The sequence below is a fragment of the Protopterus annectens genome, chromosome 4.part0, assembly GCF_019279795.1.
Source record: "Protopterus annectens isolate FY-2018-M chromosome 4.part0, PAN1.0, whole genome shotgun sequence".
NCBI classification, from domain to species: Eukaryota; Metazoa; Chordata; order Ceratodontiformes; family Protopteridae; genus Protopterus; species Protopterus annectens.
Genome location: NC_056733.1, coordinates 859,374,346 through 859,395,268, shown reverse-complemented (window position 1 = coordinate 859,395,268; position 20,923 = coordinate 859,374,346).

Genomic DNA, 20,923 nt, shown 5'->3' with positions numbered 1-20,923 from the left:
GTAACAACAATCCTAAACAGAATTATTATGGTAATAATAATTTTTTAGGTCAATGCAAGCCTCGCCAACGGTCCAACAGGAGACAGAACTGGAACTGACCAACCTTAGTTTTACTGGCTTGATGGATGTTGAAGCTTCACACGATGAAGTTTCTCATGTCTTGGTGGTCCCTCCTGAACTAGAAGGCCCGAAAATTGTTTTCAATAAAAAAAGAGACTTTAAGATATACAATTTTACGGACCTCCAACTTACAAATGAACTTGTTGAACTGTTGGCGTATGGGTACACTTTTGTACCAAGTAGATTTGGTGATATTTCTAAAGAAATTATCAACTTGAAATGCTTTGTAAGGAAGCTCAATTTAAAGCTCTTTTTTGATAGTGAAATTACTTCACATTTGCCTCTAGCCTTAAAATTGCCTAGTGTTTTTAATCCTCCCTTGCACCCCTCCTTACTGTTATTTGAACAGGTTTGTGAAACTGATCTCAGACACATGTTTAGTGATAGAGCTGAGAAGCGGTCCAGTTATGACTTTAACACTTCTAAAGAACAAATCCACCTTTTGGACAGCCTCTGTAACGCTTCAGTTAGATTAATTAAACCAGATAAAGGAGGTGGTTTGATTATTTTCAATAACCAAACATATAAGGAAAAGATGCATTCCATTTTAGAGCCACCTGCTTATGTTGAAGCATCTTTTAATGAAGTGCAAGGAACACATAACAGAATTAGAGGGTATTTTCGGGATCTATTTCTGGAGAATAAAATAGATCTCGATACTTACAACTACATTGACATAACATTGCCTAAAATTCCTGTTATGTTTGGCATACCTAAGGTACATAAGGATTTGAACAATCCACCAATGAGAGCTTTAATTGATGGAAGATCATCCATGACATATCCCAGTGCAAGGTTGGTTGACAAACTTCTGTCCAAATATGTAGTTCATCTACCAGGAGTTTGTAAAGACTCTTGGTCTTTCCTGGAGGCTATTAATAGTCAACCCTTCAACAGTGAAGTTAACTTTCTCACTGTTGATGTGGTTGACCTGTATACATCAATTCCTCATCAGGAAGCACTTGAGTGGTTAGCTCTCCTTCTTTTTAAATTAGGAGCTCCAAAAAATGAGATTGATGTCATCACGGAGATTTTGGATATTGTGCTATCTTCTAACTATTTTATTTTTGACAAGAAGTACTATTTACAGAAACAAGGAGTGGCCATGGGCTCTCCTTGTGGAGCTTCAGTGGCTAACTTTTTCATGGGGTACTGGGAAAAGCATTTTGTTTTCTCATCACCTGTCCTCATGAAACCAATCAAATTCTACACTAGATACTTAGATGATATCTTTGTATTATTTGAAGGTGACAGTACTATGGCCAATAATTTTGTGAAAACTATCAATGATACCACAGATTTTCTTAAATTTACTTACAAATACTCCATGTTAGAGATTGATTATTTAGATGTGAAACTTTTGAAAGATTTTCAATCTCAAACCTTTGTTTCAAACATTTATAGAAAACCAACGTACTGCAACTCCTTCTTGCACTTTTCTAGTCATCATCCCTTTAGACAAAAGAGAGCTGTTGTCAAGGGACAATTTGTCAGAGCGGCAAGGATGTGCAGTACCTTGGAGTATTTTCATGAAGAATGTGACTTACTTTCAGATATGTTTATTAACAGAGGTTACCCGGTACAACTTATTGATGAATTGTTTAATGAGGTAAACACAAAAAGGATTAATGGATTTTTTTAAGGCAATTTTATCTATGGAAAATCCTAATGATGAATTGCAACCTACTACTGATGTCATACATGTTTCTGACATCACCTTGACTGACGGGGCTGAAAGTAAAGGTATTACAACCTCTTTTGACCCGTCCTTGAGTTATGTGACTACATATAGTTTTGATTCTAAGGCTATTGTTGCAATCATACAGAAAAACTGGGATTTTATTTTGAGTAACCCTACCTTGATAGAGAAATTTGGATTATTTCCTAGATTTGTTTTCAAAAGAAACACTAATTTGAAAGAATTGTTGCAGAGGGATTTTTCTAATAGATTCTTTAATAAAAAACTGGGTATGTACCCATGTGGTTTTTGTAATAGGTGTTACAGAACTAGATCGGGTGAGACATTCACCGTAAGAGACAAAAAATTCACTATTAGGTTTCCGCTTAATTGTGAAAGTAAATCTGTGGTATATGTTGCTTTGTGCGATTGCTGTCCCTCTTTCTATATTGGAAAGACAGACCGTAGATTACGAGATCGTATGTACGAACACTTGTATGCAATTAAAAATAAAAATGACAACAACGCCTTAGCTAAACATATTATTGACCAACCTGGTCATAGTTTTTCATTTATGGCAATTGACCAAACACAAACACCCTTTAGAGGGGGTCCTACCCCCTTATTACTTGAAATCTCAGAGCTTCAATGGCAATTTAGAACAGATGCCTTCCACTATCCTGGACTGAATGAGAACTGCAATATTGTACCAGTCCTTAAAATGAGAAGTTATTTGCGTTGATTTATTTGTTTGCATTTTTTATGTCAGTTTCGTCCATTTAGCCCATTATATTTAGTACATATAATTAATTGTGTTTTTAATTTAATGTACTTTATTAGGATGATTCCACTGTCAGCATTATTTTTTATATGTTCAGGATGTTTTTATGACTATATAGGTTTTTATTGCAAATCCTTAAAAAAATGTTTGGATTTCTTTGTTATTCCTTAGACATTGTTTATAAGGTTTATTTAGTCACGTCCTGTTTTTAAAAAAAACATTTTATTGCAACATCTAGTTTGATGTTTAAATGTTTAAATATTTATGTTTATTTTCGTATATTTCATCATTCCTTACAAATTTTAAAAAAAACTGTTTCTTGATAGGTTTTTAAAAAACTGTTTCTTGATAGTATTTTAAATTAATTATGACATCATTTCCTTTTTATAAACTATATATGGTGTACTTAGGTTTTTTTGTTGACTTGTTCTCTGAAGAAGCCCCGCCAGTGAGCACGGCGAAAACGCTACTTAATAAAATTCGTGTTTAGAGTTTTGGACTATATGTTCTGGCTTTTTTAAGCTATTTGGTACACTGAGTTTTCTCTCGCTGGAGCAAGGTGACTGTGGTTCTGCGTTTTTCTACTTGGTTTCTGTTTTCCTCGTTTACAGTAACAATTATGTTTGTATGGTAATAGCAGCAGAGCATACATTCCCAGGGCTGTCCCAATCAACCTGATAACTTGTTGCATGTCCACAATATGCAGGGGTCAAAGAGCTATGTGTATGCGTGGTTAATACTGCCAGGAAGTGGGCAGCACGTACTCTTGGCTGTTGTAGCTTAGTGTTCATGGTACAGTACTGTGGTTGACAAGGTCCATGTTGCAAGAATTTCCATGCAGACTATTTTGCATGCAGCTACATCTATGGTAGGAGTTGTATACACTGTCCTGAAGTCAATATTTGTCACTGCAGGAAAGCTGGACAAGTCAGGGACAGAGGGGCACACATATGGACAATACACAGCTCGGAGTAACTTACACAGTGTCTAGTAGGACAGCAGGTACCTGAAAGTCAGTGTACTGCCAGGTTTTAAATGACTGCCACCTTACTGTGTCAACACTGACAAGTCACTGGCCACCATCCATACCCCTGGAATGACAGGCTGTCACAGAAGGATCACAAGTATGCCTTGTATATCTCTTCTGCTTGTTTTTACATTGCATTTGCCTGCCAAACAAGAAAGGTTCATGTAAAACCGTCAATGGTGGACAGTGGAGAAGCAGATGTCATACCCATAAGAAAAAGCAAGCTTATGCCAAACTGGTCTCCCAGCTGTCTATGTTTGCAAGATTATTAGTAACACCCTGTCCCCATGTGTGGTCCTGTGTCTGACTGTCATATATGGGCCTGTACAGATGTCAGTCTGTAACAGGTTGACAGCTAGGGCCAACATATAGCCACATATTAAAATAGCAAAACAAACTGTCTGAGGTATTATCATTATGGATCATCATGGATTATCATGGACCTCATTAACAGGGACATTGGCAAACCCCAAATACCTGACCCCACACAGTCTGCCTTTCTCAAGGGGAGGTATGTCAGTGAACTCTGGATGACTTCCCTGAGACAGCCAACAAAGGCATGGATGATGGAAAGATGGTGCACTCTGGCCACCTTGACTCAGCAAAAGCCTTACACACTATTCCCCACTTGGCTATAGTACATGAACTCTGTCAACTAAGCAGTACATATGATACCGGATGGGTAGCAAACTAGTTCATTGACAGAACCTACATAATCATAATACAGGTAGCCAGGTCAAGCAGTACACCCATAATGAGTGGCATACCCCAGGGATTGGTCTGGGGGCCTTTGGTATATGGGATATACTTCTCTGGGTCTATATCATATGACCAAATCGCACAAATTGCGAATGCTCATAATATTGTACGTACTGGACCTTGAAGTGCTTTTTCTGAGATCATGGTACAGTGAAGAATGGAATATTTGCCCTTTCTTCATTGTATTGTGATCTCGGAGTTAGAATATGTATTTAGCGGGGTGTGTGGGGGGCACAGCCCCCCACAATAGGAAGTTCGAGGTCCAGTATGTTTAATATTTTGAGTGTTCGCATTTTGTGAGATTCGTTCATATGATATAGACCCACTTCTTTGAGGTGCAGGCCAAAAACACTGGCCTATGGCTGACCAAGTTGGCAGATGACTGCAAGCTGGGAATAGTCATCAATACTCAAAGTGATGTGGATGTCCTACAACAGGGTCTCTCCAAAACAAATCACTGCTGACAGAAACATGGCCTCAAGCTGAATGCCTGCAAATGCATCATCATCCTCATTGGGGAGACTGATGTACCCACATATCACATTAACAACAATGTCCTACATGCACAATCTGTACTGAGGCATTTAGCCACCCAGGTGGATAGCAACCTGAAGTCTGAGCACCATGTTGCTTCCGTTGTACAGAAAGTTTCACAGATGGGACAACACAAAAGTAAGGGTATCTCATCCAGGGGTAAAGAGGTCATAAGAACCATGTATTCTAACCTTATAAGGCCAATCATTTTGTGCAACACCCCCTTCGGCATGTACCTCACAAAGGCACATGCAACAGCTGGAGAGACAACAGAGGTTCCTTACAGGGAAAATCCAGGACCCCAAACACCTACCCTACATAGTTAGACTAACAGCACTGTTTCTCTACTCAGTTCCATACAGACTCCTCACAGGTGACCTTTGTCTGGCATATAAAATAATCCATATCCTGCCTTGATGTGACTGTTGCACATCTGGAAGTCAAGGCCCACTCGATTAACCTGTAGGTGCAGCATCAACCTGGTCTGTGCTGTCAATAGGGCTTGTTGGTGTGACAGATGTGTCCCACAGACTCCCCCATCTGTGGACTGTACTCCCTGTCTACATCAAACAGAGTGCCTCAATATCCCTTGTGAAGTGCTCCTTGCATAAGTGCATGGGAAACCGAAAATACAGTCCTGTGACTCCATCTATGTCCTTGCTGTAGAGGGGCTCTAGGTGCTGACATGTCTTAACATGGGCTACACTCTCATCTGTGAGGGTTATAAGGGCTTCAGGGCCAATAACCCAGTAACCTCATATCAACCTATGAAGAAATGTCGGTCACTGGTTCACCATATTACCCTATATTGCTCTGCCACTGACGTATCTGAAATCACAGTGCTATGTGGAATATACCACACATATAATGGGCATCTCTGCTCAGTAAAATGCACTCTGTGCCCACACCCATACCTCTCATCCTCTTAGAGCAAGAAATCTGGAGAAGGTCATAAATAAAAGTGGGACAAAGGCCCAAAAATAGGGATGATATTTAAATATTGCTCTCATGAATTTTCTGAAGATAATGAAGTCCGAAACTCAAATGTCCGGTCATTATTTTTGAATATAACTCTTTAATTATGTGCCACTAACTTGCAAGAAAACCACAATGTTATGAAAAATGGACCAAATATATGAGACATAAAGCTGGACGTTCTGCAAAATGCTCTACAGTTGAGAGGTATGACACACCAGGATGACTTTTTAGTTAAGAAGAAGACCACACAAGCAGGTGATCCCCAGCCAGTATATCACTGAGGTGCTGGACTGTTTATACAGCATCATCAGCCAATCGGCTGTAGGCACACCTCTTAACTGGCCGGATTGGGCAAGAATGTCTATAGTTTGGCTCATAATTTTGGTCTGTGCATCATGCATCTTGTATTTCTCAGGTAAACCAGTGTGAGGATCTGATGATTTCTGTTAGTAAGTAATGACACAATGCATTTCAATGTCAGACATCATATGTGTCAGAAAATGTCTGCTAAAACAAAGCCTATTACACTAGCAAACTTTCAACATTAATAAGAGCAATATGTACAGTATATCTGCCTATATTTGGGCCATTATCCCCCCATTTTGGCAGGCTATCTCCAGATTCCTTGCACTAACAGGGTGAGAGGTATAGCTGTAGCACACAAAACCCCCAACCGGAGTACAACTATCTTTGGAATGGCGTCTCACTCTTAATATAGAAGGTCATACTGGGCATTCCTACATCCCATGTTTAAACTCACACTGGGCTACATAACTGGATTGTGCATGTATGTCTTTGCATTCAGACAGCTATGTACAGCTGAACTTAATCTACCCACACCCATTAGGCACGATTACCCTCAGCTAGCTGTAGGTGGCCCATATGTGATATATCTGTATCTTTTGTGTGTGATACACAGACATATATATGGGCAACATATAATAAGAAGTTATGTCTTACCATAACGTTCCATGTTAGTTGTCTTCTTCTCACCTTCTTTCTTGCTGGATGGGATCAGAGCTGACCTCGGCTCTGACTCGGCATATACTTTAGCTTGAGAGCTATTTTTACTGGCTCGAGGTAGCCCTATATCCCACAGTACCATGCGCTAACTCCCCGGATCTCTTTTGGAAGCTAGGACATAGTATATATCTAATCATAAAAAAAAATATGGCATACCTGCCTATAAAACCTAAGGATACTAGAGGCAAAGGACGCAACATTTTGCATGTCCAGATATGAAGGAGCTCAGAGTTCGAGTCTGCCCAGGCTAGGGGGCAGGAGGGAGGGACGCAAGAAAGAAGGCGAGAAGAAGACAACTAACATGGAACGTTATGGTAAGACATAACTTCTTAATGTTAAGTTGTCATTCTCGCCTTCATTCTTGTTGGATGGGACAGCGTCCCTAGCATCTTTGTCCTGGGTGGCTCAATGAAACAGACTCCTGAGTACAGTGGAACCAAAATCAGCTCTATTCCTGGAGGCTAAGTCAAGTTTGTAATGGGCAATAAAGGTATGTTTGGAGGCCCATGTAGCTGCAGCACAAATGGCATCTAATGGTAGCCTATCTTGGAAAGCCATAGAAGTTGATATTGCCCTGGTTGAGTGAGCCTTAGGTCTAAAGGGAAGTTGCCTGTGTCTCAGTTCATAGACCAAGGTAATAATAGATGTCAACCACCTGGAGAGAGTGACTTTTAAAACTGGAAGTCCCTTCTTGCCTGCAGCATAGGAGAGAAAGAGCTGGTCTGATTTTCTGAATTGTTTTGTCCTGTCCAGATAATACCGTAATTGGCGATGAACATCTAATTAATGTAATTTTTGTTCAGCCCTGTTGGTATAGTTTGGGAAGAAGACAGGTAAATCAATGGAATGATTTAGATTTGTTTCCAATAGCACTTTTGGTAGAAAAGAAGGGTTCATTCTGAGAGTTACCCTATCTTTGTGGAAAACCAAATAAGGAGGATGGACAGACAAGGCTTGAAGTTCCGAGACCCTTCTGGCAGATGTTATAGCTACTAGAAACAGTGTTTTCCAAGAAAGGAGTTTGAGGGAGCAAGAAACTGCAGGTTCAATGGGGGGCAGAATTAGTGAAGTAAGTACTAAATTCAAGTCCCATTGCGGAGGAGGTTCTTTGAGTGGAGGTCTGAGCAAAAGAACGCCCTTTAGAAAGGCTTTGCAGAGCTTGTGGGACATAATGTTTGATTGTGAAAGTCCCACATGAAAATTAGCAATCGCTGCTAATTGTAACCTGATGGTAGCCAAGGAGGAGCCTGAATGAAAAAGCTCGGCCAAAAAATCGAGAACCTCATGGATAGGTGCATGGAAGGGATCCAAGGACCTATCCTGTGCCCAATGTGAAAAACACTTCAATTTACTCGCATAAGTCTTCCTGGTATTGGACTTATGAGAAGCCAGAAGTATGTCACGAACAGGAGGAGAAATAAGAGGAAGCCTGGCTATGGCTGGAAGTGGAGCAACCAGGCTGTGAGGTTGATGGAATGAAGAGACTGATGAAGCCTGCCTGAAAGGTGGGTCAATAGATCTGGAAGGGGTTTCAGATGCCAAGGCTGTCCCAGTAGGTGTTTGTGCAGGAATGGAAACCAAACATGTCGAGGCCAAAACTGGGCAATGAGGATCATTTTGGATCTCAAAGTGGTTGCTTTCTGAATTAGTTGCGGAATCAACGGAAAAGGGGGAAAGGCATACAGAAGGTCCCGGGGCCAAACGTGAACTAGGGCGTCTCTGGTGGGTTGGCCTGACAGAGAAAAGAGAGTGAAGTAGTCGGGGCACTTACTGTTTTGGGGGGTTGCGAAAAGGTCGCAGCAAGGTCGACCCCACCTCTGAAAAATTTCCTCCGCTACCGCTTGATTTAGAGACCACTCGTGAGGCATTAGTATTGTTCTGCTCAATCTGTCGGCTATGACTTGGACTTCCCGAGGATGTGTGTTGCTATCAGAAACCGCTGAGATGACATCGCCCAATGCCAAAGCCTTAGTGCTTCTCGACAGAGGGGATAGGACTTCGTTCCACCCTGCTTGTTTATGTACCACACTACAGACATGTTGTCTGTCTGAATTGCTATAGTCCCTTTGGGAAGAGAGCTCTGAAGGGCCTGCAATGACAAACGCACTGCCCTCATCTCCAGGACATTTATGTGCAGGTGGCATTCTGACTGTTACCAAGTACCCTGGACCATCCTGCCCTGATAATGTCCCCCCCCACCCACTGAGGGAGGCATCCTTTGTGACTGTGGCAACTGAAGGGGGGAGAACAAAGGGTCTGCCCTGTAGAAGTTGAGGGGAGACCATCCACCAGGAAAGATGTTTCCTGCAAGACGGGGTTATCAAAATGTAGTGGGACATTGGAAGCTGTTGGAAGGACCACTGAAAAAACAGCATCCACTGAAGGAGTCTCATGTAGAAGCGGGCTAATGGGAGTAGAAGAATCGCCGCTGCCATGAGACCCAGAACTTTCAACACTAATCTGACCTGGATTTTGTTGGATTGGAATAGGGACTGAACATTTTGCCTTATGTCTGTCACTCTCTGAGGTGGTAATGTTGCAGACATTTCTGTGGTGTTTAATACGGCGCCTATAAAGTTGATACATTAACAAGGCGACAAGGATGACTTTGCAAAATTTATGGAAATACCCAGGCTGTTGCAAAGTTGGATGGTGTTGTCCCTGGCCATTATAAGAAGTTGTTTGGTGGCAGCAGAGATGAGCCAGTCATCTAAATATGGAAACACCTGGAATCCTTTTTGTCTCAGATGAGCCGTGACCACTGCCAAACATTTGGTGAACACCTGGGGGGCTGTAGTGAGACCAAAGGGGAAGGCCCTGAACTGAAAATGACTGACTCCCAGCCTGAAGCGGAGAAACCTCCTGGAGCACCTGTGTATCTTTATATGGTAGTACGCGTCCTGGAGGTCCAGTGAACACATCCAGTTGTTTCTGCCCAAAAAGGGTAGAATAGACAGGAGTGTGACCATCCGAAATTTTGTCTTTAAAATGGAATTGTTTAGCCTGCTGAGATCCAATATGGCTCTCCATTCTCCTATCTTTTTCGGTACCAAAAAGAACCTGGAGTAAATTCCGGATCCTAGCTGATCTGCTGGGACTGCCTGGATGACTGTTTTTTTCTAACAGCTTTTTTATTTCTAGCTGAGCCAGACCCCTTTGTGCGGGTGGTACGTCTGGTAGGGGTTTTGGCAGTTGTAACGGAGGGGAAATGAAAGGGATTTTGTAACCCTCAGATATGATTTTCTGTACCCATGAGTCATGGGAAAGGGAGTGCCAGGCTTCCGGGTACAGAGATGATCTTCCCCCGACTGCCTCCGAAGGTGGACAGCTGGGCAGCATCTCAGGGATGCTGAAGGGGTTGGTCAGGGAAAGATTCCCTGGAACCCTGGTTCTGAGGACCCACCCTGCCCCTGGGGTGGCGTCTGCTATTATTTCCCCCACTGCCCCTAGAGGGAAATTCACCACGAGTGGCAGGTGCGACTCCCTGGGATTTACAGAACCACATCTTTCCTCCCCTCTGTCCCTTGGGATAAGGTCTAGAAGGGGTGGAAAAATGGACTCCCACAGCAGAGAGAGTCTTACCATCTTGCTCACATCTGGTGAGAGTATTCTTCACCTGAGGCCTGAACAATTCTGAGCCATCAAAAGGGGTGTTGGTGAAGGACGCCTTGAAGTGGTCAGCAAAATTACAGAGCCGCATCCAAGCATGACGTCTAAGCACAATGCCTGTACCAGCGGCCCTACTCGCCCCATCGGCTGCATAAGATATAAGCCGCATGGAGGAGTTGGTAATGGAGTTCAGGGTAGCCAGCTGGGAGTTTATTTTGTCCTTAAACCCCGCAGCAGAAGGATCCTGCACCATTTCTCTCAGTTCTTTGAGAAGGTCTCTCTGAAGGCGGGTGAAATGACATAAATAGCTCAGCGATCGCATGGAAAAGGTCGCTGAAGCAAAGGTCTGCTTGCCGTACCTGTCCATAGTCCTGGACTCTTTGTTAGGAGGATGTACAGGTACAGAAGGATGAGCCAGTTCCTTCTTAGTGGCTGCTGCTACCACCATAGGGTCAACTGAAACACCCTTGGTAAGAAAAGATTTGTCGTCCGGTGCCAAAATAAATTTTGAGGGTCTCCTAGGGGTGGGTTCAACTGAGTCAGGAGCTGCCCACACCTTCCTGGCCACTACCTCCATTAGTGGGTCGAAAGGGGGAGACACCCAGGATGTGGAAGGGTGAAATCCAAAAGCATCAAGGTAAACTGACTTGTCCTCAGAAGGTTTGAGGTTGGACCAATTTCCTCTCTGCCTTAGAATCTCCAAGATGTCTGAGAATGAGACATCCTCAGAGCGGGATCTGGGAGAACCTTCCGATTCCTCCAAGTCAGTGTCTGACATGACAGACTCTGGGGAGTCTATGTGCTTCCTCTTGCACTTTTCTGAGGGGGTTCCCCCTATGCTTCGGGGGAGCCCTCGGAAGAGGAGGAGACACCCACAGTGGGTACCCTGCACTTGGGATCTCTGCTGTCGGGTACGAGAGGATGGCCAGAGACTGTAACAGGCACTACAGAGGGAGGAGCCATGGAACTGAGCCTTGTAGCAGACATAGGGTCCAGCACACTCCTCATCACTTCGAAGGCTCCCCCATTGGAACCCAAGGGCGGTCCTGGCTCCAAAGAAATCGGAACCACCCCAGGGGCCGATAGGGACAGCTCCAAAAATGATGTTGGGGCCAAACTAACCAGAGCTAAAGCTCCGAGAGGGAGAGCGGGTTCGGACAAGAGTCCGATGCCACTCACCTCCTCGGAACCAACAATGGAGTCCCGGCGCCCAGACCTCTCGATGGTCGGAACTAATGAAGAGGTCGGAGCCGACGACAGCAGAGCCGAAGGAGGAGGGATCGGCTTCGATGTGGGCAAGACCACGGTTCCGATGAACTCCGGCTCTGAACTCGAAAGATGAGTCAGAGGAGGAACAGATGGTTGGATTGAAGGAGTCGCAGTCTGATGAGATGGACTCTGGAGCATTTGGGCAAGTGCCTGAGACTTAAGTCTACTGACTACCCTCTCGATGTCATGATCGGAAAGCCTGGACGACCTCGAAGAGTGAGACCTATGGCTCCACTCCAATAAGAGAGGGGAACCCGGAGCCAATCTAATGGAACCTAGGGATGGAGACCTAGAGCGCTTGCGCGCTGAGGTGGGCTCCAATAAGGTAGCCAGAGCAGAAGGTGCTCTGCTCGCCTCGGAGCCAGCCGGAACTGAGGACGGAGCCGTATCAACAGTGCCAGGCCTCGGCACAGAAGCTAGAGCAGAGGTTTTTGCTGGCTTAGATGATTTCCCCGAACCAGGCTTGGATGGGGAATCATCGGGCTTAAGTAAGCCTCTCAAAATCAATTTATTGCACCTTTCCTGCAGGACCCTTGAACTGAAACCATGACACACGGAGCAAGAGTCCTGCAGGTGTAAAGGCCCTAGACAGTAGACACAAGAAGTGTGACCGTCTGTCAGAGACATCTTCTGACAGCACTAGTCACACTTCTTGAATCCCGAAACTTTAGGATCCTTAGACATGGTCTCAAAGTTAAAGACACAAACACCCCACACTCACACAGTTAACTAAAAGTTAAAAGCTAGGGGATTATTAAAATCCACACACACAACACACACAGACAAACTGTGGGAAGGAGGGGACTGACAGAGACCCATAGGCCCAGGGAAAGTTAAAGTTAAAATATATGGTGAAAAGACTAAGAAAAAAACTAACTAACTAACTAAGAGCTAGAGGGTTCTAAAACAGTGACTAAAGGTTGGGCAAAAAATAAGGTAAACTAGTCTAATATTAAACAAAAATTCACTTACCTGAGCCGGTAAAAAAAGCACAACCTCATAGCAAAGCGGCAAACGAGATCTGGGGAGTTAGCGCATAGTATTGTGGGATATAGGGCTACCTTGAGCTGGTAAAAATAGCTCTCGAGCTAATGAATATGCCGAGTCAGAGCCGAGGACGGCTCCGATCCCATCCAGCAAGAATGAAGGCGAGAATGACAACTTAACACCAATATTTCAAGCATACACACACACAGACATGGAGAAGAGAGAGACAGGCAGTGATAGAGACAGAGACGCACAGGGATACACACATACAGAGTGAGTCGTAGACAGGGATACCCTGAAAGGCATAAAGTGATATCTTGCTGCAACAGTTGCACACCAGTTGTAACCAGTTGCATGTCCCAGTATGAAGGTGAGCTCCATTGTGTAATAGTACTGAGGTAGAGGTTGTAATATCACGTCACATGCTTTTGTGTGTGTGTGTGTCTGTTTGTGGCTTAAAGTATTATGAGGCCTTTCCCAGTCAGTACACGTCCCATTGCCCTACTTTACAAGATCTGCTGATGTCATTCACCTTAGAAGTACATTTGGACAGTTGTTAGCCCTATAAGCTCTGTAGCATGTGCGATAACTGCAGAACACTATAATACAAATAACTAGATAGGTAGGGTTTCTAATCTCAGTTCTGACCCGTGTGTGTGTCTGTGTGTGTGTTTGTAGGTGAAAGATTTTGAGGCCATTCCCACCCAGTACACTTCCCATTGGCCTACTTTAGCAGTCCTGCTGATGTCATTCAGCTTAAAAGTACTTTGGACACTTATCAGCCCTATAAGCTCTGTGATGTGTGTGATAACTGCAGGACATACAGTAGAAATAACTAGGTAGGGGTTCTAATCTCAGTCATGGTAAATGGGTATGTGTGTTAGTAGGCTAAACATTTTTAGGCCATTCCCACCCAGTACGCTTCCCATTGGCCTACTTTAGCAGTCCTACTGATATCAGTCACCTTAGAAGTGCCTTTGGACAACTCTCACCCCCTATATGCTCTGTGGCATGTGCAGTAACTATCTAACAAAATAGAATAACTAAGTAGATAGGCAGGGGTTCTAATCTCAGTTCTGGCAAATGTGTATGTGTGTATAAGTGCTTTTAAGTGTAGATATTTGTAGGTTAAAGTATTTTGAGGCCTTTCCCACCCAGTACACTTTCCATTGCCCTACTTTACAAGGGCTGCTGATGTTATTCACCCTAGAAGTACCTTTGGACAGCCCTTATTCCTGTAAGCTCCATGGCACGTCCAATAATTATGTAATATTATATAACAAATAAATAGATAAGCATGGGTTCTAATCTCAGTCATGGCAAATGTGTGTGTGTGTAAGTGTTTAAGTGTGTATATTTGTAGGTTAAAGTATTTTGAGGCCTTTCCCTCCCAGTACACTTCCCATTGCCATACTTTACAAGGACTAGTGATGTTATTCACCTTAGAAGAACTTTAGGACACTCTTCACTCTATAACCCTGTGGCACATGCGATAACTGAGTAACACTGCAGTGCAAATAACTAGATAGGTAGGGGCTGTAAACTGAATACTGGCAACTATGATGCTGTATGTGTGAACCATATCCTCTGGGGGTGTGGGTTATACCATTATGAGGCATGTTCCACCCAGTACACTTCCCATTGCCCTACTTTACAAGGCCCACTGATATCATTCACCTTAAAAGTACCTGTATACACTCTTCAGCCCTATAAGCTATGTGGTGCTTGCAATATTTGTGTAATACTATAGTGTAAATAATTAGGTATTGGTTCTAATTTGAATACTAGCAATTATAGCACTGTGTGTGTGTGTGTAAAGCATATCACCTGTGGCTGCTGTGTATGTTGGTTATACCATTTTAAGGACTGTTGACTCCCTCCCCATGGCATCACTTTAAAGAACCAGTTAATGGCATCTGCCTTACATTCACCATCTTAAACTATACAGGCCATATCAGCCATCTATACAGATATATATGTAATATCCAGATGTTTGAAATCTATATGTGGTCTGTTCCCCTAAAAATTGGCATTTATGAGAAACCATTGCCAAATATGTCACAGTTACCATAGTGTCAGATGTGTCAGCATCAGAATTCGTACTTGTCTGAAACATCATGCTGATAAAAAGTATGTTGCTGTTTTACTTGTCCAGGTATGTAAGAGCAATATATGAGACCAGTTGCTGCTTTGGGTGTTTTATCCCACCATCCATAAAGGTATTCCCAAGATTACTTGTTGCAAGAGGTAGTAAGTTATGTCCCAAGCATATAATTACTATTTTGCATGTAATGTGTATGCAGCACATACAAGCAGATACTTATGATTACTAATCTATTGGTAACTGTGTATTGTGTTTCTGTATGCATGTCCCCTATGGCTGTCCTCACTGTGTTTATGCAATGGTTATACCATTTTGTGTGCCTCTTCCACCCTGTTAACTCCCCCATTGCCAACCTAGTTGCGGCCCCTACAGATGCCATCCACCTTACAAGCACAGTTACACAGCTTTCAACACATAGGCACTGTGGTGCAATAGTTATATAACTGTGTATTGTACCTAAATAGATAGGTGGGTCATCTAATGTGATGTGTCAACCCTGATTGCATGTGTGTTTCAAAGCATGTCCCCATGCAGCAGTGTGTGTGTGTTGCAGGTGGCTCTATCTACCATGTTAAGGGCATCTGAACCCACCATTGGCAATCCTAACAGGCCCTCCAGTAGTCACCCACTTGAATAATAGTGGCAGACACCACAAAGTACAGTTTGTACACCTACCATAAATGTAGATGTTTGAGTGTCTTCACTGTTGCAGTCATGACTGTAGGGTTCTCCCCTGCCAGCAGGCAGCCCTCGGTCGGCCAGAATCCCAAAGTCTGGGTCCGGCGTTGGCTGTTCAACCATGCTCCCTGACGTCAGAGCGCCAGGAGTATAAAGCTGGCAACCGATGCCATCTTCTCCAGTTTTTCTTGCCCCAGATGTCAGGAGTCCCAAAATGAAAAAGTTCCCATAACCTATGCAAATACACCTCAAAAGAACGGTGAAGAAAAAATAAGAGGGGAAAGGAGGGAGGGAAACCCAGGCTGCAACAGTGAAGACACTCAAACGTCTACATTTATGGTAGGTGTACACAACTGTACTATGTTCATCGTGTTTCTCTGTTGCAGTCATGACTGTAGGGTAGAATCCCAAAGCTGAGAAGAAGGGAGGAGGTCATAAAGAAGAAGGGGCGGCTAAAAGTCCCTGCAAAACTGCAGAGGCAAAGCCTGCCCTAGACTTAGAGTATAGAGGGAGATTGTAGTGCTTAGAAAAAGTATGCACTGAACTCCAAGTTGCAGCTTCCAAAATGTCTTTGGTAGAAACTCCTCTGAGGAAGGCCGCAGAAGTGCCAGCAGCTCTGGTGGAATGAGTCCGGATACTGCCTGGCATTTGCTTTCCATGGTGAGAATAACAAAATCTGATTCCATGAGCAATCCATTTAGAAATGGTCTGTTTTGAAATGGCTTTACCTTGTGAACTAGAGGCATAAGAAATAAACAATTGCTCAGATTTTCTGATGTCCTTGGTTCTGTCCAGGTAAAAACATAGCTGTCTGTGTACATCCAAGGAATGCAAGATCCTTTCCCCTTTATTTTGAGGATTTGGAAAAAGGTTGGTAAATGGATAGTTTGATTTAAAGCCACTTTGGAAACCACCTTAGGCATGAAAGTAGGATTAGTCCTCAAGGATACTCTGTCTTGATGAAAAATAATATATGGTTCCACAGCCATAAGAGCTTGTAACTCTGAAACCATCCTGGCAGAAGTCAAGGCCAACAAAATAGCTGTTTTCCAGGATAAAAACTTGATGTCCGAAGAAGCAGCAGGCTCAAAAGGAGGCAAAGTTAGCTTTTCCAAAACATAATTGAGATCCCAAGCAGGAATGGGAGGAGATCTGGGAGGCCTCAAATTCTTGGCTCCTCTAAGAAATTGTCTCATGAGCAGGTGGGAAAAGATGGGAGGATCCATATTATAATGAGCAGAAATAGCAGAGGCATGTATCTTAATGGAAGAAAAAGAGAGACCCTTATGTAAGAGGTCTGACAAGTAGAGTAAAATTAAAGTAATGTTAGGCAGAAGAGGATCAGAACCCTGAGCCTGCATCCAAAAAACAAAATCTTTTCCATTTCCCAACATAAGATTTTCTAGTGCTAGGATGTCTAGCTTCTAAAAGGACATCCATAACCTGCTTGGGTAGAGAAGAAGGAATCAAAGGCCCTGGAATAACCAGGCTGCCAGGCAGAGAGTTTTGACCTGAAAGTGTAGAAACTGACCCTGATGCTGGGACAGAAGGGTCGGAGACTGAGGTAAAATCCAAGGGGGGGTCCAGGCATAGATGTTTCAGAGTTGGGTACCAAAACTGCCGCGGCCAGTTGGAGCTATCAAGATAATCATCTTGGGCTTGTCCTGTTTTATCTTCAATAAGACCCGTGGAAGAAAAGGAAGAGGTGGGAAGGCATATCCCGAGAGGTTCCTCCAGCTGAATGACAGGACATCCACTTTCCAAGCTTTTCTGTGGAAGGTCCTGGAGCAAAATTTTGGTAGTTGATGGTTGAGATGGGATGCAAAGAGGTCTATTTGAGGACATCCCCAGACTGCAGTTATCATTCTGAATATTTTGGTGTCCAGCATCCATTCGTGAGGATCCGAAAGGTTTCTGCTCAGGCTGTCTGCTAGGAAATTCTGCTTCCCTGGAAGGAACTGAACTTGAAGATCCAGATTATAAACTAGAGCTGTGTTCCATAAATTCATGGCTAGTCTGCAAAGGGGGTAGGAATGAGATCCCCCTTGCTTGTTTATATACCACATAACTGTGGTGTTGTCTGTCCGTACCAGTAGTTGTCCTGGTTGCAAAAGATTCTTGAAGGCCAATAGAGCATTCTGAATGGCTAACATTTCCTTCAAGTTGATGTGCAGGTGTTTGTGATTCTTTGTCCAAAGGCCCTGCTGAGAATTGCCCTGAAAATGGGCTCCCCAAGCATAATCCGAAGCATCCGTGGTCAGAATCTGAGTGGCAGGAGGCAGGCAAAAGGGTTTTCCTTTGTTTAGAGCACATGCCCTGGACCATCAAAGGAATTCCTTTTGAAGGCAAGGAAGGATGGGGATCAGTGTGTCCAAACTGTGGCAATGCTGAGACCATACACTCTTTAGGTACCACTGTGTTTTCCTCGTGTAGTCTTGCATATGGTATGAGAAGGATGCAGGAAGCCATGTAACCCAAAGCCTGCAGGAATTTCCTTGCAGATAGTTGAGTTAGAATTGCCAAGGTTCTGAAAGTTGAAGCCAGCTGTAACTGTTTTTCGGATGTCAGAAATGCCATCTGGGATTTGGTGTTTAGGAGTGCTCCCAGAAAAAATCATTTGTTGTGAGGGTGTCAAATTTGACTTTTTTATGTTTACAGAGAATCCCAGGAACTTGAGGAGATTCTGAACAAAATCTAGATGCTGGAGTAAGACATCCTTGCTGTCTGCCTGAATTAGACAATCGTCCAGATAAGGGTAAATTTGAATCCCCTTGAGTCTGCAGTATGCTACTACTGGAGCCAGGCATTTGGTAAAGACCCTGGGCGCAGTAGACAATCCATAGGGCAGCACAGATAATTGAAAGTGCCTCGACCCGGCCTTGAACCTGAGGTATTTTCTGCGATCCTGCCTGATGGGAATGTGTAAATAAGCTTCCTTTAAATCCAAAGATACCATCCAAGCATCTTTGGATAGCATTGGAAGTAGCTGCTGAAGAGTAAGCATCTTGAATTTTGGAATCTCTAAAAAGGTGTTCAAGACCGAAAGATCCAGAATGGGTCTCCACGAGTTTTGTTTCCTTGGGACTAGAAAGAGCCTTGAGTAAAAACCTTTTCCCATCTCTGAAAGTGGAACCAGTTCTATGGCGTTCATAGCCTACAGAGCATCCACCTGACTTAAGGCCTCCGTCCATTGATGTTTTGGAAGGTCTGGCCATCCGTTTGACCTTGGCAAGGTATGAAAATGGAATTTGTAACCTCTTAAAACCACATCCATAACCCATTTGTCTTGAGTTATGCGAGTCCAGTTTTGATAAAAAAGAGAGAGCTTTCCTCCGAGAGGGGCTTTCAGGTAAGAAGTTCCTGTAGCCCAACAGAGGGAGTCATTGAGTTTGCTTCCTTTGAGTTTGTGGCCTGTCTTCTCCGCCCCTAGGGGTGGAAGCAGTCCATTGTCTATGTCTATAAGAGGCTTGTACTTGAGACCGTCCTCTGGAGCATCTATATCTACCCCTCTGAGGCCTGTATGAAGTGGGAAAGGACCAATTTTTAGAAGGCCAATTCCTGTTAAATCTAGGTGGCTGTACTAATAAGAAATCCTTAACAGTTTGCATGGATTTCGCCTTGTCTTCCATCTTTTTAATCACCTCTTCAGCCTTAGAACCAAACAAAACATCATGTTGAACAGGAGCATCCAATAACTTAGCCTTAACTTGTTCAGGTAAATTTTGCTCCCTAAGCCATGCATGCCTTCTAATGACTGTGCTCGAGGCCGCAGCTCTGCAAGAAGCTTCCAAAGCATCAAATCCACAATGTAAACCATGTTTCCCAACTTGTTCAGTGGCATGTAGTAAGTCATGTAATTCCTTATCATCTGCACAAGCAGAAATGGAAGTAAGCTTTTGCTTTAAAACAGACAAGAGAAATTGCTGGTATTTAAACATATGAAACTGGCAGTTTAAAGCCCTAATGGACAAAGTAGTGGAAGTGTACACCTTCTTGCCCCATCTATCTAAGGAACGAGAATCATTTTCAGTAGGAATGGGATTTTTGGCACAAGCGGGCTTAACTCCTTTAGGGCCCTGAGAAATGGTTTCAGGGTCAGCAGAAGGGTTCTTATACAAAAATTGATGGGAATCAGGAACCCTGTAGTATCTATCAGGCTTAACAGGAGCAGGAGGAAAAGAGTCAGGTGTTAAGTTAGCTTCCGAAAAGGCATCATCCACAATATCCAAAACAGGGGAAATGGCCAGAGGCCTGTGTTGGGGAAGGAGAAGAAAATCCCTTAGTCTCTTCTTGGATTCCAAGTATTCCTGCCCTTCCCAGTGGAAATGTTCCCTCATTTCATGCAAAGTTTCCCCAAAAGAAAAATCCTCAGGGGGAGAAGCTGAAGGAATGGAGTCCTCAGCATCAGAATCCTCATAAGGAGGGAAAGAATAATTCTGATCAGAAGAAGAAACTGAGGAAACAGAAGCCTGATCAGAGGAATCGTAATAAACATCCTTCCTAGGCCTTTTATCAGGAGGGGGATGAGAACCCCTAATCATAGTAAGTAAATCCTTAGCCATCTTGACTAACTGTTTCTGCGACTTGGGAGCCGGTTCAGAATAAGCCTGTGTTGAAGTCTTTGATTTTGAAGGAGTCTTTGGTTTTGCCTTTATTATTAGCTGAGAAGGCCTGAAAACCCCTTTGGAAGCTGGTACCTGCACAGCGGCTCCGGACCCATCCGAAGGAGCATTGTCTGAAAGTCCTGCTACAGAAATATTTAAAGGCCTTGTTGGCTCCTCATGAGAGTCCATTTCGGCCATCGGTTCAGAAATGGCCGACGACAGGGGCTGCAAAAGCACCTCACTGACGATTGCCGACCCTGAAGCTGGCTCCGCATGTGCGCTATCATCAGAGTTGGACCTCGAAGGCCTGTCTTTATCCTTGCGTCGTTTGTGAACTCTGGTAGCCGGTACCGTATCCGACGACATTTTGTAGTTAAAGCACCTACCGAAGTAATTAAATGCAAAATCGTACCTTCGTTTAATAGTATGTGAATTGAATCTGGCACAAAACCGACAACTAGCTACGTCGTGGTCTGGGCCTAAGCAAGGAACACAGTAAGAATGAAAATCCTTATGAGGTATTTGCTTCCCACATGAAATACAGTTATTAACTTTTTCTGACATCGGAGTGGAGCAAGAAAAAAGTTTCCCCAACGGGGTACTTAGCTTTGAGTGGAGAAGAAGATCTTCAGACCAAAGTATATAAGAAAACGCTGTCAGGAGTCAGCTGACCAGCACTTCCGAACTGCTATCACCGCACGGCAAGAAAGACTGGAGAAGATGGCGTCGGCTGTCAGCTTTATACTCCTGGCACTCTGACGTCATGGAGCAT